Source organism: Pinus tabuliformis, chromosome 3_1 (assembly GCF_031772625.1).
Source record: "Pinus tabuliformis cultivar Carrire ecotype Pingquan chromosome 3_1, CPIR1, whole genome shotgun sequence".
Lineage (NCBI taxonomy): Eukaryota > Viridiplantae > Streptophyta > Pinopsida > Pinales > Pinaceae > Pinus > Pinus tabuliformis.
Window position 1 is genome coordinate 769695529 of NC_142301.1, and position 20441 is coordinate 769715969.

The following is a 20441-nucleotide window of genomic DNA, read 5'->3' on the forward strand; positions in this document are numbered from 1 at the left end:
ATACACCCTATCATTCTTATGCTATGGAGATTTACGAAATCAACCTGATATCTTGGAGAGTAATCTCGAACAACCAACCTCTACCTCCACCTAGGGAGAGTGAGAAAGAAAGAGAGGAAATAATGCCTAAAACAAATCCACCACCCTTTCTTGAGAGATTAACTCAACCAATCTACCCTACCCCGAATCCGATTTACTTTAGGCATGCTTTCCTCTCTTTCTTCCTCACTCTCCCTAGGTGGAGGTAGAGGTTGTTTCTTCGGGATTACTCTCCAAGATATCAGGTTGATTTCCTAAATCTCCACAGCATAAGAATGATAGGATGTATCTCCACTATATACCTGGTGTGCCTGTCTGTTGTTTGGGTTCAGATTTGGATGGGAATGCATCTAGGGTTGTTGAGGTGTAGGAGGGTGTAAAAGGTATGGTTGAGCAAGTGATGAAGGAAACAAAGTTGGAGCATTATTGTATGCGGGCCTCCACCCCTGGGATGGTGCATTCCATTGAGGTTGTGGTGGAGCATATCATTGAAATGACTGGGTGGTCGGCTAGGAGTGATACTAGGGTGCAAAGGACTGAGGAGAATGAATATATCTCTCAAGGATATAGTTAAAAAAGAACTGCAAAAGCTACTAGATTCAAGATTCATTTACCCTATCTCAGACAATGAGTGGGTCTCTCCTTTGGTGTTGGTTCTAAAGAAAAATTGTAAGTGGAGGATTTGTGTCGATTACAGAGAGTTAAACAAAGCCACGAAGAATGACCATTTCCCTCTACCTTTAATCGACCAAGTGTTAGATGGCTATTATAGATCCATTTGGGCACATCAATCCCATCATCTAGATTAGTGTTTAGGGCTCATCAAACCCTAATTCCAGTTGGTACATGCCCTAAACAAGTCACCCCTTTGAATGCCTCCTTCCCAGATAGTTTCATGACTTGAAGACATCCATAAATTGCCTCTAGAGGGACCAGCATAGGTAGGCCCATGTAAGTGTGCACTACAGAGCAGTTAAGTCCATGCTTGGGTGCTCTACAGAGAACTTAGCCTTCCTTTCACCTGCGCTGGGTGAGAGTGAGAGAAATTCACATAAGGTTTGGGGGATATTCTTATCTCTTGGATTCATCTAGAAGGTTCCCTCACTTATCAACTCCTATGAGCTCGAAAATGGATGAGGAATGAGTTAATATGCATCCTATCCTCTCATCCCTTCCTCCATGGAACTAATTCTAAGTATGGAAGGCCATTCAATACCACAATTTATAACAAAACCTCCTTCGTCTCCCTATAGATTGACCACTCATCTAAGTGATTAGGGGTTGGACTATGTTGAATTGTAAGGAGATAATGTTGCTATGAGAATTGGCTTTGAAGTAAGTATTGTAATGCTACAAGTTTGTCATGCTTTTGATGTGATGTGGATGGGATCCAAGCTGGAGGAATGACTTTGAATCAGACATAATGGTTGTAATTCCTTCTTCTATTCAATAAAGTGTTTGAACCTTTCTCCCATATGTTTGTATTTTCTTATGATGCTTATATGTGTGAAATGATTTTGATTCCATTTACTTGTATTCAATAGATGTTTCGCTTTGATCATTTCTTTGTCTTCTGTTGGTGTTTACAGGTACTTCTCAAGCGTGTTAAGTAGGGGAAGGAGCGACAGGATCGATACGAAGGAGACAAGAGGAAAGTGGAACTACAAGTAGGTCTTCTCATCTTCTTTGTCTTATCTATTGCTTATAGCAAAAGGATAAACTACTTTAAACCGGTGTTCTAGATATGGATACTTATCTAGGGAATTAGTATTTATCTGTAGATACCAAATTCTCCAAAAAAAATTGGCGACTCCGCTGGGGAAGATCATCTTTCCTATTAGCTTATCCACCTCCTAGGACATCCTTGCAGACCCTACTTGTGCTCATTGATTGTATTTTAGCTCTTTTTCATTAAATTTTGGTCAAAAATTGAGGTTAGATAACTCTTGAGTGGCCTCTCAGGAATCAGCGCAGGCTTGGTCAAGGAACAGTGCTCTGCAGAGCACCCTTGAGTGACAGACAATGCTTTGTAGTGCAATTAGGCCCGCTTTGACCTTTTTTCATCCACCTTAGCGAAAATTTTCACTTTTGGATTGATTTTTTACCAACTTTCCACTATTTTATTGCTTGCTGATTGATCAATGAATGTCATATCTTAGAAAACAAGTTTTTATCTCCTTTTCGAACCCTACTTTGACGTGATTTATTAATTTTTATTAAATTATTTCTTTGTCATTATCAATCTATAGTCAAAGTTAGATTATAGTCGATTAATCTTTGTTCGAAAGAAAGTGTCGTAAAAGCCTTCTTTTCCTTCGAAACTAAACTGTCGTAAAGTCTTCGTTCTTATAAAAAGATTGATTGATTGTATGTGCATTATTTTCCCTTTTGTTCATCACAACATTAAGGGATTTGAAAAGAAAAACTTGCATCATTCATATTGTAGTTTTTGAATGTTCGAAAGGAATAGCTAGAGAAATTGCATTAGATGTGCTCTTTTCTCTTTGTTAAAGATCTGATTGCTCTATCCCTACTAGCTAAGGTTTTCATTATTCAATTGAATGAAAATAATGCTTATCATATTAGTTGCATTTTAGGAATTGCAAACATACATCACGTGGTGAAACTTGAAAGGCAAATTATAAAGAAGATCAACTTAAATTTATCTGAATTTACCTAATGGAGCATTGTCACCTAACGAAAAACATTTAGTGGTTCTAGGCTAGAGATGTGTTGCGGTGTCATAAAAAAAAGCAGCTATCACTAACTTGTTTGGAATACATCCCGAGTATGATACCTCATTCCACGTACGTGAGTTTATCATAGCTCATCCACGTGCCTTCAGGTATATAGGGTGGTGTTATAGTATGTAAAGTATATGGGAACTTTCAGTCTGCGGTTTTGCATTAGATAGCGCTTATACGGACTGGGCCTCCACATACCTTTGGGTATATATGGGAGGAAAATTCTAGGTTGCTATCCATCCTTAGGTAACCGAGTCAGCTGCTTTGTACACTGTGATACACTGAACACAACATCTGGGGAGATTTCGTGCCCATACTTCTCGGTTCAGCGGGAGGTATTCCGCAGTTCACAGTTGCTTGGTAAGCCTTTTTACTAGATTATCCCTTTTTGTTTTGTTATGTTACTGTGATTAAAATAAAATTAATTGACCATGGATAACATCCTCCATGCTCGCTCCTTAGTTTATCTTAGGTTGATACATATGGCGAAGAATCCAGAGTCCACTAATCAAGGAATTCCTTTTGGTGGGAATCCTAGTCCTTTTCCTCCTTTCAGAAATATTGGTGCTCCTTATATGGCTACATTGTCCCTTCCAGGAGTTACCATTGGCTTTCTAGTATGGTTTTTTTCAACCTCCTTAGTTCAAAATTTCACTATTTTTCCATAATCGAGTACTCCTCCAACTGGAAAAAATCAACCTCTAGTTGGTCCTAAAGTTGACCCTTGCCTTCTTCCTCAGTATTTTCTTCCTCCCCTTCTTCCTCTTCACCTCGTGAAAGTATTGGTACTAATAATTAGGTGGATAAGAAGAAGAAGAAAGGGAAGAAGAAGAAGTAGAAACAAATTTAGCAGAGGGGCAGCCAAGCAACCATTTATTTGAATGCAACATCTAATGAGAAACCATCCGTCAAGCCTCACAAAGTTCGATATCCATGCAAACTTTGTGCGGGAGACCATATTCTTCAAAATTGTCCTGATATTCCTCATATCTTAGAAGAATTGTCTTCTTGTTCACATCATCCTATGTCATCAACTTCTAGAGATCATGCTAGTGACACACCATCCACTAGTGGCAGTAAAGTTCATGGAAAGTAGGGTAAATTTAAGTTTCCCTGTAGGTTATGTGAAGGGAATCACCCCATTCACCTTTGTCCCTATCTGGATGAAGCCAAAAAAGTGTTGGATAACCATCCTACTTCATCACAACGACTTCCATCTGGTTACAAGAGACTCTCCCTTAATCCTTCACTAGTTGATGAATTGACTGACTAAAATCAATCGTCAATCAAACCCACTCTCTCTGAAATTGAATCCTATGAATCTCTACTTGACCCAAATCAACAGGTCAAGGAAATAGTTGACTTGATTTCACCTTCAGTTAATTGTACCTTTCCTGAAGAGAGTGAATATGATACCACTCAGGTTCTTTTTGTTTCTTCAGATTCCAATGAGCTTGGGGGAAACCTTCCTGTTCCATCAAGATAGGAGGAAAATCCTCTCATTTTAGTAACTCAAGGGGATAATTATCCCATTCTTACGGTACACCATCCAAGTAGTGTAGTCACTTCCTTTGATTAGAATCAACTGGAAGGATTTCGTCTTCCTTCTTATGTGCCTTTCCAGATCATAGTACAAGTTTGTAATATGATTATATCTAGCACTATTATAGATTATGGTGCATCTGTGGGTATCCTTTCCTCAACTGCTTGGAAAGCGCTCGGTTCACTACTGCTTGTGCCTGTCACCCAGAATCAATTGGCTTTTAATAGAGGAACCAATCAACCATTAGGGATCCTTCCTCAATTGCCTATTACTTTGGGAGGAAAAATCATTTATCTGAATGTGATGGTATTCCCAGGCCCTTTAGATTACAATTTAATTCTTGGGCATGACTATGTTTATGACATGGGAGCTATTGTTTCAACACGTTTTCGAGTGATGTGTTTCCTGCATGAAGGCAGAATTGTCACCGTTGACTAGCTTTCATTTCCTGGTCCAAATATGGCTTCCAGTCAACCATATTTCCTAAATGGTCCTTTTGTACCAATGGTATCATCCACGCCATAAGTTAATTATGTGGCAACCAGTTCCATGCCTACATCAACGAACAATCCATTCCATGATGTTGTACGTTATGTACTGGAGGCATTGGAACCAGATCTCTCCTTCCAAAGCATTGTTCTCCCATCAGATGAGAACTTCTTGGAAGTCATGACCTCCTATCATGGTTTGTGAGAAACAAAGGGTACGTAGACAGTTCCTGGTCTTGTGTCAACCTCGTTAAAAAATGAAACAAAGGATATGAGGATGGTTCTTTTACTGTGTTAACCTCATTAAAAAATGAAATAGGTCCCTAAGCATAGTTCATTGTCTTGTGTCAAGCTCGTTAAAAAATGAAACCAAGGATATGAGCATAGTTCCTTGTCTTGTGTCAAGCTCATTAAAAAATGAAACAAGGAATCTTAGCAGAGTTCCTTTTCTTGTGTCAGGTTCATTAGAAAAAAAAAATAAACAAGGTCCTTTAGAGCAAAGTTCCAATTCGAGTCTTTGATTAGGTCTCGTAAAATCCCAGTCAAGTCTTTCACTTGATCTCGTAAATGAACCTTCATTCCATCCACCTGATAGCCACGCGTAGTTTACTTAGGTGAATGTAATGAAGCCTGGGGGGCATGCACCTAGTGGTAAATTTAAGTTTCCCTGTAGGTTATGGGAAGGGAATTACCCCATTCACCTTTGTCCCTTCCTGGATGAAGCCAAAAAGGTGCTAGATAACCGTCCTACTTCACCATAGTGACTTCCATCTAGTTACAGGAGACTGTCCCTTTCATCAGGTTAGGGGCATGTAAACCAATCTCAAGCATAGATCTTCATTTCAATCTTGTGTAAAAATGAAACTAAATTCAAGCATAGTTATTTATTTTCAGCTTGTTTAAAAATGAACCCATTGTTGGGTTGTGTTACATTCTTTCCACGACTAGCCCACGTAGTTAACCGGGGGGGTAGAAGGGGGGCAGAGCCCCCCATTTCATTGCACCGATTATATAGTGGGGGGAGCCACAAGGGGTTTGAGGGGTGTAGGTAACCCCACTCTATGGGCGGACCTACCTATTAGCGCTTGAAATTTCACCTCAGGCTGAGAAAGGAAAACTGCAAGGCAACATCAAACCACTTAGCCTCGTAGCTAGCCCTACGGGTCAGGAGAGGGCTCTCTCCATATACAGCTCAACAAAATGGAGTTTCAGAAAGAATGAACAAGACGTTGATGGAAAACATCCTCCACGCTCGCTCCTTAGTTTATCTTAGGTTGATACATATGGAAAAAAATCCCGAGTCCACTAATCAAGGAATTCCTTTTGATGGGAATCCTAGTCCTTTTCCTCCTTTCAGAAATATTGGTGCTCCTTATATGGCTACATTGTCCCTTCCAGGAGTTACCATTGGCTTTCCAGTATGGTTGTTTTCAACCTCCTTAGTTCAAAATGTCATTATTTTTCCATAATCGAGTACTCCTCCAACTGGACAAAATCAACCTCTAGTTGGTCCTAAAGTTGACCCTTTGCCTTCTTCCTCAGTTTTTTCTTCCTCCCCTTCTTCCTCTTCGCCTGGTGAAAGTATTGGTACTAATAATCAGGTGGATAAGAAGAAGAAGAAAGGGAAGAAGAAGAATAAGAAACAAATTTAGCAGAGGGGAAACCAAGCAACCATTTCTTTGAATGCAACATCTAATAAGAAACCATCCGTCAAACCTCACAAAGTTCGATATCCATGCAAACTTTGTGCGGGAGACCATATTCTTCGAAATTGTCCTAATATTCCTCATATCTTAGAAGAATTGTCTTCTCGTTCACATCATCCTATGTCATCAACTTCTAGAGATCATGCTAGTGACACACCATCTACTAGTGGCAGTAAAGTTCATGGAAAGAAGGGTAAATTTAAGTTTCCCCATAGGTTATGTGAAGGCAATCACCCCATTCACCTTTGTCCCTATCTGGATGAAGCCAAAAAAGTGTTGGATAACCATCCTACTTCATCACAACGACTTCCATCTACTTACAGGAGACTTTCCCTTAATCCTTCCCTAGCTGATGAATTGACTGACCAAAATCAATCGTCAATCAAACCCACTCTCTCTGAAAGTGAATCCTATGAGTCTCTACTTGACCCAAATCAACAGGTCAAGGAAATAGTTGACTCGATTTCACCTTCAGTTAATTGTACCTTTCCTGAAGAGAGTGGATATGATACCACTTAGGTTCTTCTTGTTACTTCAGATTCCAATGAGCTTGGGGGAAACCTTCCTGTTCCATCAAGATAGGAGGAAAATCCTCTCGTTTTAGTAACTCAAGGGGATAATTATCCCATTCTTACGGTACACCCTCCAAGTAGTCTAGTCACTTCCTTTGATTGGAATCGACTGGAAGGATTTCGTCTTCCTTCTTATGTGCCTTTCCAGATCATAGTACAAGTTTGTAATATGATTATATCTAGCACTATTATAGATTATGGTGCATCTGTGGGTATCCTTTCATCAACTGCTTGGCAAGCGCTCGGTTCACTGCTGCTTGTGCCTGTCACCCAGAATCTATTGGCTTTTAACAGAGGAACCAATCAACCATTAGGGATCCTTCCTCAATTGCCTATTACTTTGGGAGGAAAAATCATTTATCTGAATGTGATGGTATTCCCAGGCCCTTTAGATTACAATTTACTTCTTGGGCATGACTATGTTTATGAAATGGGAGCTATTGTTTCAACACTTTTTCGAGTGATGTGTTTCCTGCATGAAGGCAGAATTGTCACCGTTGACCAGCTTTCATTTCCCGGTCCAAATATGGCTTCCAGTCAACCATATTTCCTAAATGGTCCTTTTGTACCAATGGTATCATCCACGCCATAAGTTAATTATGTGGCAACTAGTTCCATGCCTACATCAACGAACAATCCATTCCATGATGTTGTACGTTATGTACTGGAGGCATTGGAACCAAATCTCTCCTTCCAAAGCATTGTTCTCCCATTAGATGAGAACTTCTTGGAAGTCATGACCTCCTATCATGGTTTGTGAGAAACAAAGGGTACGTAGACAGTTCCTGGTCTTGTGTCAACCTCGTTAAAAAATGAAACAAAGGATATGAGGATGGTTCTTTTACTGTGTTAACCTCATTAAAAAATGAAATAGGTCCCTAAGCATAGTTCATTGTCTTGTGTCAAGCTCGTTAAAAAATGAAACCAAGGATATGAGCATAGTTCCTTGTCTTGTGTCAAGCTCATTGAAAAATGAAACAAGGAATCTTAGTAGAGTTCCTTTTCTTGTGTCAGGCTCATTAGAAAAAAAAAATAAACAAGGTCCTTTAGAGAAAAGTTCCAATTCGAGTCTTTGATTAGGTCTCGTAAAATCCCAGTCAAGTCTTTCACTTGATCTCTTAAATGAACCTTCATTCCATCCACCTGATAGCCACGCGTAGTTTACTTAGGTGAATGTAATGAAGCCTGAGGGGCATGCACCTAGTGGTAAATTTAAGTTTCCCTGTAGGTTATGTGAAGGGAATTACCCCATTCACCTTTGTCCCTACCTGGATGAAGCCAAAAAGGTGCTAGATAACCGTCCTACTTCACCACAGCGACTTCCATCTAGTTACAGGAGACTGTCCCTTTCATCATGTTAGGGGCATGTAAACCAATCTCAAGCATAGATCTTCATTTCAAGCTTGTGTAAAAATGAAACTAAATTCAAGCATAGTTATTTATTTTCAGCTTGTTTAAAAATGAACCCATTGTTGGGTTGTGTTACATTCTTTCCACGACTAGCCCACGTAGTTAACCGGGGGGGAGCCACAAGGGGTTTGAGGGGTGTAGGTAACCCCACTCTATGGGCGGACCTACCTGTTAGCGCTTGAAATTTCACCTCAGGCTGAGAAAGGAAAACTCCAAGGCAACATCAAACCACTTAGCCTCATAGCTAGCCCTACGGGTCAGGAGAGGGCTCTCTCCGGTCTATCTCGGCAAAGATCTTCAATGAAGCAGAGATAACCAATAAATAACACTGATTTTAGGCTAGTGAACTGATAAAAATGTTTGGTTTGCGATTTTTAGGGTTTTGGTGGAAAGTTGGTGAAAGGCAATTCTGGGTGCGAGGATTGGACACAGTTTTTGCAGGGGGTTCTTTGGGGCAAGGTAGGAGATTGTACTAATGCCTTTGAATTAATTGAATGGATAGGAATGACCGGTGAGGAGCTAAAGAGAGCAAGAAACCTTCAATAGTTCTCTTTAGACGAATGAGAACATAAATATTAAGAAAACTTAAAAGCAGAGCATGGCAATCGTGAATTCTACTTTAACACTTCATTTGCCTGATTTGTAGAAGGAAAAGTAAGGATATGATTCACATAACAAACTTACAAGTACAAAAAGAAACACACCATCAATACATGTAACCACAGGAATCCCAAAAAGGACTGCAAAACCCTGGTCTTTCTTCCTTTGCCAAAATTGCTGAGATACAATGAGTAATACAATAGAGCTTTCTCCCTCAAGAGTCCAACCATGAAAATGACCAAGAAAGTACATAATATAGGAAATCTAACATCTTTCCTTGCCTCTAGGGGTCGAGCTCACTATCCTAGGAGCTGTTTCAACCAATTCTAAACTGAGCACTAAAAACTAGGTAGTCAAAACAACTTGCCTCTATAAACTAGGAAACCAATTCATTCATTAAATTTTTGCCTATCTCATGAATGAGTCTTCTAGAAGAGATAAATAAGTGTCAAAATATCATAAAATTACATCATTTACAACAAGGAGGATCAAAATCTACACCAAAAAGTCAAATCCAGTCAAAACTGCGTTTTGCTGAGCTGTAGGTGAATTTCTGTGAAAACTGCCCAACACGTCGCGCCCTGATCCTGAACACGTCGCGCGCCTTTGGAGCTGTTTTTGAGGCACTTCCAGGTGTCCAAATGAGGCAAAAGTGGGCTTGTTGGAAAGGTTAGGATGTCTACTTTCCAAACCAAGTGTAATTTCTAAATTTGGTGGCCATTTGCCCCTCCAAAATTGAAATCTCCCAAGATTGCTTCCTGTGTGTCAAAAAGGTGGCAGAAAGTCATTTTTTGCTTGTTTTTTTTACTTTCTAGAGGCTCAAAGCTTGATGAAATCTCTTGGTAATTGCTGAGCAGGTGTATCTTTGCATGAAAATACCAAAAATTCTGAGTTTTCTCGAAATGGAGTTTCCCATCGAAAAGGTCGCGCGCGGCGCGCGACTTGTTGGTGGAGAAAACCTGTTTTTTGCCCAAAAATTCACAAGTGACCAAAAATGCTCAAAATTTTTTGAAATTTGTGCTGGATTTAAGTCATTTAGCATCATGCTCCTTCAAGGAAGCCTCAGCCAAGATGTGGAGGGGATCAAGCCTTTTCCTTCGTTTTAGTGCTTTGGCCAACCGTCTTTGGAGCACCTTCATTCTTGCTTTGCATACGTGCATTCGGGCCCAATAGTGGTTCTTCATGTTCCGGAGCAGGTCCTTATCTTTTTTGGCCTTGGCCAGCAACCTCTCCAAATGAGCATTGACCTAGAGAAGCATAGCCTCTTGCTCAACGGGTACCAAATCACTGGGTCTCTTGCGCGCCAAGTTGCGGTCTTCATGGATCCTCCGCAACTCATCAAGAGTGTGCTCCTCCTCAAGTTGCTTGTTGCGCTGCTCTAAGTAGGTGATTGTCCAATTTTCCATTTCCAATCTTTGCTGCAATGAGTCATTTTCAGCCCTTAGGTGCTGAATGATCTCCTTTGACTCTAGGCTAGGAGAACTAATATCAAGGTCAACAACCTCTATGCCTGGAACACCTGATGGCCCCTCATCAATCTTGGGCTGCTTGCCTCTCTTTGGTACCTGTGCTGCTGTCAGAGACGAGGCCCCTTCCACCTGGTGTGGAGATAACACTCGTGGTGCTGATGAAGAAGGCGAGACCCCTTCCACCTGGTGTGGAGATAATACTCGCCTAGCTGATGCAAATAAGGCCCTGTGGCCTCTCTGATATGTGACCAATGGAGGGGAGCTGACATGTCTGGTCTCAGGAATATCATGCTGCTGTGAAGGCCCTCCATCCTCATGAACAACCTCAGGGGGTGATGATGCTGGTGCGGTGAAAAAATCTTGAGAGATAAAATCCTCCAATGTGATACCCTACTGAGCCAACTGATGTATGACCACAAGTTGGATCGAACCATAATGATAGACACTCCTATGTTGTTGTGCTGGGCTCTTTCTCTGCACCAAGGGCACCATCTTCTCAATATTCCGGCACATGAAAAATGGTATGTTCATCATCCGTACCCATGTGAAATGCATCAACAAGTGAATATGGTACGAATACAAACATGAAAATTTGCCCTCACAGGTGAAATAGCGCATGATGAACCTCATCAAGGGAGCATACTCATCCCTCAAAAATCTGAAAGGAAATACACCAGTCATGTACCTCATGTAGGCAGGTTTAATGTAGGGCTCATACTGAAATCTGTCCAATAGTTTGCGCTTGTTCCACTCTTCTCCCACATTGGGTATCCTTGTTGCTTGAGAAATAATTTCAGATGACAATATAAAATCCACCCCTGCAAGATTTACATGCCCATCATGCAGATGCAAAACAAACAAGCGGACCAATTCCCTATGGTGCCGAATTTGAGAAATCCTCTCGCAAAATTCATAACATGAGAGGTGGCGGAAACATGTGACTGCAAGTGGACAAGCCTGCAAATAGGTCAAAGAGGTGGGCTCCTCTCTCACATGGTGACCACTCTTACCACCCCTGTGAGGCCTCCTTTGTACCTCAACCTCTGGTGTTGACTCACAGTCATCACTTTGCTCATAGTCGGTTTCGGTTTCTGACATGGTTTCAAGAGCAAAGTGGCTGAAATGTACTGCTGCTTCTGCTCAAAAATCTGTTGTTTTAATTGTTGAAATGCTGTTTCAAGGGGACAAATAACACAAGGTAGATGTTAGGGAGGGGAGACTTTTAAGGGAAATTAGGGAAAATATATGAAATAGGGAATTAAGGGAAGGAATCATGACATATACACCATCACACAATTATAATTTGCAAGGGTTTTATGGGAGATAGGGTTTAGGGTTATATTATTGATTTTTAGGAATAGGGGTAGGGTTTTAGGGTTTTTGGTATTTTTGGTAGGGGGATTAGGTAGAAATGATATGGGAGGTGGTAAAGGGATGTGGGGAAAAGGTGGGGGTGAAAAGGATGACCTTGAAAACAGCAAAACAAACCCTAGCTTTACTAGCACTTTGACATTCTTAAGTAAATACGCATGGACTCCTCATTTGAAACTAATGGCTTTTAAATACATTCTCATACTCTTTCAAGCTTTAGCAAACAATACATTTTGATGATTGGAGGCCTACCTGCAACCTTGAAGAAATTTGGGGTCGTTTTGCAGTTTACAGGCAATTTTTTGTGGATGAATTCCCAACACGTCGCGAGCTGGTCTTGACAGGTCGCGCGCACCCAAAACATCGCGCCAGTGTATTTTCCTAACTGCTAAGACCCCCCTGACACGTAGCACCTACCCAACACGTCACGCGCAAGTCTTGACAGGTCGTGCGCGGGCTCTGTTTACAATTTCACCCAATTTCTCTCCAAATCGCTCTTCACTATTGCTTTGAGGCAAATGATGATCAAATGAAGGGAGAGAGGGGCTTTATAGGCTTGATTTAAATTAATTTCCCCTCAAACCCTCTTTCTAATGTTTTTAACTTGACACTTTTTCAAAATTTAAATGCTGCTGACTTTATGGTTTCCTTTTGTCCTGAAATTGGTTGAACTGATGCTTTTTCTTGAAAAATTTTGCAGGGATAGCTTTTGATGAATATTAGCAAAGGGGACCAGGGCTGTATGCCAACTTTCAAAGAATTTTGAATTTTCACAACTTTTACAAAAATGAAAAAATGACCTTGTCTTTAAAAAGAGGGTTTTTAAATCCAAGGTAAAAATTAGCTGTACAAGATGAAATCTTTTGAAGAAAAACTTTGATAGTCATCCCTCTGGCCTACTGGGAATTTATTGACTTTTAAATACATGACCTCACAGACAAATTGGACCTAAACCCTAGACCTAGGACTTTTGACCTCAAGACAAGACAAGAAAACTTGAAAGAGTTTATTGACTAAAACAACTTGATCCAGCAATGCCAAGAGGGGAATAAAGAGACCAGCTCCTCCATCAGGGTTATGGCATGCCTAATGGAATGCAATGAGATGACACTGATGAGACACCTACTTATGCAAATGCAAAGAGCTTTGATCGCTGATGGAGGGCTACTAGACCGACTCTAACACTACCTATGGTTTTTTGCATGATTTTTCGCATATGGTTCTGGACGTGATGGTTTTTGGTCCATGGTTTTGGATATGATGGTTTTCGGTCCATGGTATTGGATGCTTCGACACGTATAAATAAGTATTGTAACATTGAAACGAACATAATGAAAAATCAATCTGGTAGTCTCGATTTTGGGATCCAGGGGAAAATCTCTGTGTATATGTGTTTTATGTGTTATTCTCTAGCATTATTTACTTTCTATGTTTTAGAATTCGTATGCAGGTAATTTCTGTACGAGGTTAAAAGCTACATTTGGTATGAGAGCAATTTTGGCTTCAAGGGCACACACTTTTTTGCTGAGGGGTTTCACTCAAGCCTGTGGTAGACCCTGTTCAGTGGGAGATCCGCGATATTGATTCTGGTGGTGAAAGAAGATGGAGAGCAGTGGAAAGATAAAGATCGAGAAATTTAATGGTCAAATTTTTGAGTTGTGGAAGCTCAAGATGTAGGATCTGTAGGTGGATAAAGATCAGTGGATCACGGTAGGTCCAGGTACTAAACCAACGAGAGTTTCCAATGAAGAATGGAAGAAGTTAGATCGGAAGGCAAAGAGCACAATAAGATTGTGTGTCTTAGATTAAATATTGTTGAATGTATTAGGGGAGGCTACGGCTAAGGATTTGTGGGATAGGTTAGGGACTTTGTACCAATCTAAGTCTCTGGTGAATAAATTGTTCGTGCGGAAAACGTTGTATAACCTAAGGGTGAAAGATGGAGACTCAATGACAGAGCATCTGAATGCCTTTAATATTGTGGTAAGTCAGTTATATACAGTTGATATTAAAATTTTAGATGAAGATAAGTGCATCAGTTTGTTGTGTTCTCTACCAGATTCGCGTGATACTCTGACTATTGCAATAGGTAGGAATACAAATGCCTTGCAGTTTGATGAAATAGTCTCTGCCTTGCTAACAAAGGAGATGAGATGGAAAAATATGGAGATCTAGAATGGTGATGCCTTTCCTGTATGACGACGGTCCTAGAACAGAAACAAAAATAAGTCATCGAGTGGGAGAACTAAATCTAGAGGGAGATCTAAATCTCCAGGAAAACCTGTAAAGGTGGTGTGCTGGAAATGTGAAAAGGAAGGGCAATACAAAAGGGACTGTAAATATAAAGCTCCTCATAAAGGAAAGGGATCTGGTGATGCTCCTTCTGTAGAGGCAAAAACCACCTCAGATGAAGGTGGGGATGTGTACTTGGCTTCTTCAAGTACACATGTAGATCATGAGACATGGTTGATTGACTCAGGTGCATCCTTTCACTTCACTCCCCATAGAGAGTGGTTCTGCGAGTATGAGAAATATGATGGTGGTGATGTCTTCTTGGGGGATGACAGGAAGACTAGAATCGTTGGTTGCAGAAAGGTAAAGTTGAGTTGCAAGGTGGAAGGGTTAGAACAATTTCGGGTGTTCTGCATATTCTTGCATTAGCCAGAAATCTGATTTCAATAAGCAAGCTGGATGATGTAGGTGTAAAAATAGTGTTCGAGAAGGATACCTGCAATATGCTTCAAGGGGCACTAGTATTAATGAGGGGAGTCCAAATTGGGACTGTGTACAAGCTGCAAGGTAACAATTTTGTTGATGGGTGCAACAGTTCCGTCGTTCCTGAAAGTGGAGCAGAAAATCTAGTGGTCTTTGGAGAGAATACCATGTTGTGGCATCAAAGGCTTGGAAATATTTGAGAGAAAGGCCTTCGAATACTTCATGGTAAAGGTATGGTAGAAGGTATGAGTAATAGCTCTCTGGATTTTGATTTTTGTGAAAATTATGTATATGGGAAGCATAATCGGGTGAGTTTCCCCTTTGATGGTAAGAGGGTAAAATAGATATTAGAGCTTGTTCACAGTGATGTGTTTGGACCTGTGAAGGTTCCATCACTAGGTAAGTTTGTGTACTATGTATCATTTATAGATGAATTCTCAAGGAATACATGGATATATTTCCTTAAGAATAAATCTGAAGTCTTTGACAAGTTGAAAGAATTTAAGGCTCTGGTGGAAAACTAGGCAGAGAAGAAGATAAAGGTGCTGAGGACAAATAACAGTGGAGAGTTTTGTAATAAGGAATTTGAACAATTCTGTAACAAGTGTGGTATAGCACGGCAAAATACTACTCCATATACACCTCAACAAAATGGAGTTTCAGAAAGAATGAACAAGACGTTGATCGATAACATCCTCCACGCTCGCTCCTTAGTTTATCTTAGGTTGATACATATGGCGAAAAATCTGGAGTCCACTAATCAAGGAATTCCTTTTGATGGGAATCCTAGTCCTTTTCCTCCTTTCAGAAATATTGGTGCTCCTTATATGTCTACATTGTCCCTTCCAGGAGTTACCATTGGCTTTCCAGTATGGTTGTTTTCAACCTCCTTAGTTCAAAATGTCATTATTTTTCCATAATCGAGTACTCCTCCAACTAGACAAAATCAACCTCTAGTTGGTCCTAAAGTTGACCCTTTGCCTTCTTCCTCAGTTTTTTCTTCCTCCCCTTCTTCCTCTTCGCCTCGTGAAAGTATTGGTACTAATAATCAAGTGGATAAGAAGAAGAAGAAAGGGAAGAAGAAGAAGAAGAAAAAAAATTAGCAGAGGGCCAACCAAGCAACCATTTCTTTGAATGCAACATCTAATGAGAAACCATCCGTCAAGCCTCACAAAGTTCGATATCCATGCAAACTTTGTGCGGGAGACCATATTCTTCAAAATTGCCCTGATATTCCTCATATCTTAGAAGAATTGTCTTCTCGTTCACATCATCCTATGTCATCAACTTCTAGAGATCATGCTAGTGACACACCATCCACTAGTGGCAGTAAAGTTCATGGAAAGAAGGGTAAATTTAAGTTTCCCTGTAGGTTATGTGAAGGGAATCACCCCATTCACCTTTGTCCCTATCTGGATGAAGCCAAAAAAGTGTTGGATAACCATCCTACTTCATCACAACGACTTCCATCTGGTTATAGGAGACTCTCCCTTAATCCTTCGCTAGTTGATGAATTGACTGACCAAAATCAATCATCAATCAAACCCACTCTCTTTGAAATTGAATCCTATGAGTCTCTACTTGACCCAAATCAACAGGTGAAGGAAATAGTGGACTCGATTTCACCTTCAGTTAATTGTACCTTTCCTGAAGAGAGTGAATATGATACTACTCAAGTTCTTTTTGTTTCTTCAGATTCCAATGAGCTTGGGGGAAACCTTCCTCTTCCATCAAGATAGGAGGAAAATCCTCTCGTTTTAGTAACTCAAGGGGATAATTATCCCATTCTTATGGTACACCCTCCAAGTAGTCTAGTCACTTCCTTTGATTGGAATCGATTGGAAGGATTCCGTCTTCCTTCTAATGTGCCTTTCCAGATCATAGCACAAGTTTGTAATATGATTATATCTAGCACTATTATAGATTATGGTGCATCTATGGGTATCCTTTCCTCAACTTCTTGGCAAGCGCTCGGTTCACTGCTGCTTGTGCCTGTCACCCAGAATCTATTGGCTTTTAACAGAGGAACCAATCAACCATTAGGGATCCTTCCTCAATTTCCTATTACTTTGGGAGGAAAAATCATTTATCTGAATGTGATGGTATTTCGAGGCCCTTTAGATTACAATTTACTTCTTGGGCATGACTATGTTTATGACATGGGATCTATTGTTTCAACACTTTTTCGAGTGATGTGTTTCCTGCATGAAGGCAGAATTTTCACCGTTGACCAGCTTTCATTTCCTGGTCCAAATATGGCTTCCATTCAACCATATTTCCTAAATGGCCCTTTTGTACCAATGGTATCATCCACGCCATAAGTTAATTATGTGGCAACCAGTTCCATGCCTACATCAACGAACAATCCATTCCATGATGTTGTACATTATGTACTAGAGGCATTTGAACCAGATCTCTCCTTCCAAAGCATTGTGCTCCCATTAGATGAGAACTTCTTGGAAGTCATGACCTCCTATCATGGTTTGTGAGAAACAAAGGGTACGTAGACAGTTCCTGGTCTTGTGTCAACCTCGTTAAAAAATGAAACAAAGGATATGAGGATGGTTCTTTTACTGTGTTAACCTCATTAAAAAATAAAATAGGTCCCTAAGCATAGTTCATTGTCATGTGTCAAGCTCATTAAAAAATGAAACCAAGGATATGAGCATAGTTCCTTGTCTTGTGTCAAGCTCATTAAAAAATGAAACAAGGAATCTTAGCAGAATTCCTTTTCTTGTGTCAGGCTCATTAAAAAAAAAAAAAAACAAGGTCCTTTAGAGCAAAGTTCCAATTCGAGTCTTTGATTAGGTCTCGTAAAATCCCAGTCAAGTCTTTCACTCGATCTCGTAAATGAACCTTCATTCCATCCACCTGATAGCCACGCGTAGTTTACTTTGGTGAATGTAATGAAGCCTAGGGGGCATGCACCTAGTGGTAAAGTTAAGTTTCCCTATAGGTTATGTGAAGGGAATTACCCCATTCACCTTTGTCCCTAGCTGGATGAAGCCAAAAAGGTGCTAGATAACCGTCCTGCTTCACCACAACGACTTCCATCTAGTTACAGGAGACTGTCCCTTTCATCATGTTAGGGGCATGTAAACCAATCTCAAGCATAGATCTTCGTTTCAAGCTTGTGTAAAAATGAAACTAAATTCAAGCATAGTTATTTATTTTCAGCTTGTTTAAAAATGAACCCATTGTTGGGTTGTGTTACATTCTTTCCACGACTAGCCCACATAGTTAACCGGGGGGGTAGAAGGGAGGCAGAGCCCCCCCTTTCATTGCGCTGATTGTATAGTGGGGGGAGCCACAAGGGGTTTGAGGGGTGCAGGTAACCCCACTCTATGAGCAGACCTACCTATGGTTTTTTGCATGATTTTTCGCATATGGTTTTGGAAGTGATGGTTTTTGGTCCATGGTTTTGGATGTGATGGTTTTCGGTCCATGGTATTGGATGCTTCGACATGTATAAATATGTATTGTAACATTGAAAGGAACATAATGAAAAATCAATATGTTAGTCTCGATTTTGGGATCCAGGGGAAAATATCTGTGTATATGTGTTTTATGTGTTATTCTCTAGCATTATTTACTTTCTATGTTTTAGAATTCGTATGCAGGTAATTTCTGTACGAGGTTAAAACCTACATTTGGTATCAGAGCAGTTTTGGCTTCAAGGGCATGCCTTTTTTGCTGAGGGGTTTCACTCAAGCCTATGGTAGACCCTGTTCAGTGGGAGATCCACAATATTGATTCTGGTGGTGAAAGAAGATGGAGAGTAGTGGAAAGATAAAGATCGAGAAATTTAATGGTTAAATTTTTAAGTTGTGGAATCTCAAGATGGAGGATCTGTAGGTGGATAAATATCAGTGGATCATGGTAGGTCTGGGTACTAAACCAACGAGAGTTTCCAATGAAGAATGGAAGAATTTAGATCATAAGGCAAAGAGCACAATAAGATTGTGTGTCTTAGATTAAATATTTTGAATGTATTAGGGGAGGTTACAGCTAAGGATTTGTGGGATAAGTTAGGGACTTTGTACCAATCTAAGTCTCTGGTGAATAAATTGTTCGTGCGGAAAACGTTGTATAACCTAAGGGTGAAAGATGGAGACTCAATGACAGAGCATCTGAATGCATTTAATATTGTGGTAAGTCAGTTATATACAGTTGATATTAAAATTTTAGATGAAGATAAGTGCATCAGTTTGTTGTGTTCTCTACCAGATTCGTGTGATAGTCTGGCTATTGCAATAGGTACGAATACAAATGCCTTGTAGTTTTATGAAATAGTCTCTGCCTTGCTAACAAAGGAGATGAGATGGAAAAATATGGAGATCTAGAATGGTGATGCCTTTCTTGGATGACGACGGTCCTAGAACAGAAACAAAAATAAGTCATTGAGTGGGAGAACTAAATCTAGAGGGAGATCTAAATCTCCAGGAAAACCTGTAAAGGTGGTGTGCTGGAAATGCGGAAATGAAGGGCACTACAAAAGGGACTGTAAATCTAAAGCTCCTCATAAAGGAAAGGGATCTGATGATGCTCCTTCTGTAGAGGCAAAAACCACCTCAGATGAAGGTGGGGATGTGTACTTGGCTTCTTCAAGTACACATGTAGAGCATGAGACATGGTTGATTGACTCAGGTGCATCCTTTCACTTCACTCCCCATAGAGAGTGGTTCTGCGAGTATGAGAAATATGATGGTGGTGATGTCTTCTTGGGGGATGACAGGAAGGCTAGAATCGTTGGTTGCAGAAAAGTAAAGTTGAAGTTGCAAGGTGGAAGGGTTAGAACACTTTCGGGTGTTTTTCATATTCTTGCATTAGCCTGAAATCGGATTTCAATAAGCAAGCTGGATGATGTAGGTGTAAAAACAGTGTTCGAGAAGGATACTTGCAATATTGTTCGAGGGGCACTAGTATTAATGAGGGGAGTCCAAATTGGGACTGTGTACAAGCTGCAAGGTAACACTTTTGTTGATGGGTGAAACAGTTCCGTGGTTCCTGAAAGTGGAGCAGAAAATCTAGTGGTCTTTGGAGAGAATACCATGCTGTGGCATCAAAGGCTTGGACATATTGGAGAGAAAGGCCTTCGAATACTTCATGGTAAAGGTATGGTAGAAGGTATGAGTAATAGCTCTCTGGACTTTTATTTTTGTGAAAATTATGTATATGGGAAGCATAATCGGGTGAGTTTCCCCTCTGATGGTAAGAGGGTAAAATAGATATTAGAGCTTGTGCACAGTGATGTGTTTAGACCTGTGAAGGTTCCATCATTTGGTAAGTTTGTGTACTATGTTTCATTTATAGATGACTTCTCAAGGAATACATGGATATATTTCCTTAAGAAGAAATCTAAAGTCTTTGACAAGTTGAAAGAATTTAAGGTTTTGGTGGATAACCAGGCAGAGAAGAAGATAAAGGTGCCGAGGACAAATAACAGTGGAGAGTTTTGTAATAAGGAATTTGAAGAATTCTGTAACAAGTGTGGTATAGCACGGCAAAATACTACTCCATATACACCTCAACAAAATGGAGTTTCAGAAAGAATGAACAAGACGTTGATGGAAAGGGCAAGAAGCATGCTCAGTGGTGCCGGGTTAGGACAGGAATTCTAGGTAGAGGCAGTGGAGACATCATGTTACCTGGTCAACAAATCACCTTCATTAGCGTTGGAGGATAAGACTCCACAAGAGGTATGGACTAGTAAGAAACCCTCTCTTTCACATTTAAGGGTATTTGGATGCGATGCATATGTACATGTTCCAAAGGATAAACGAA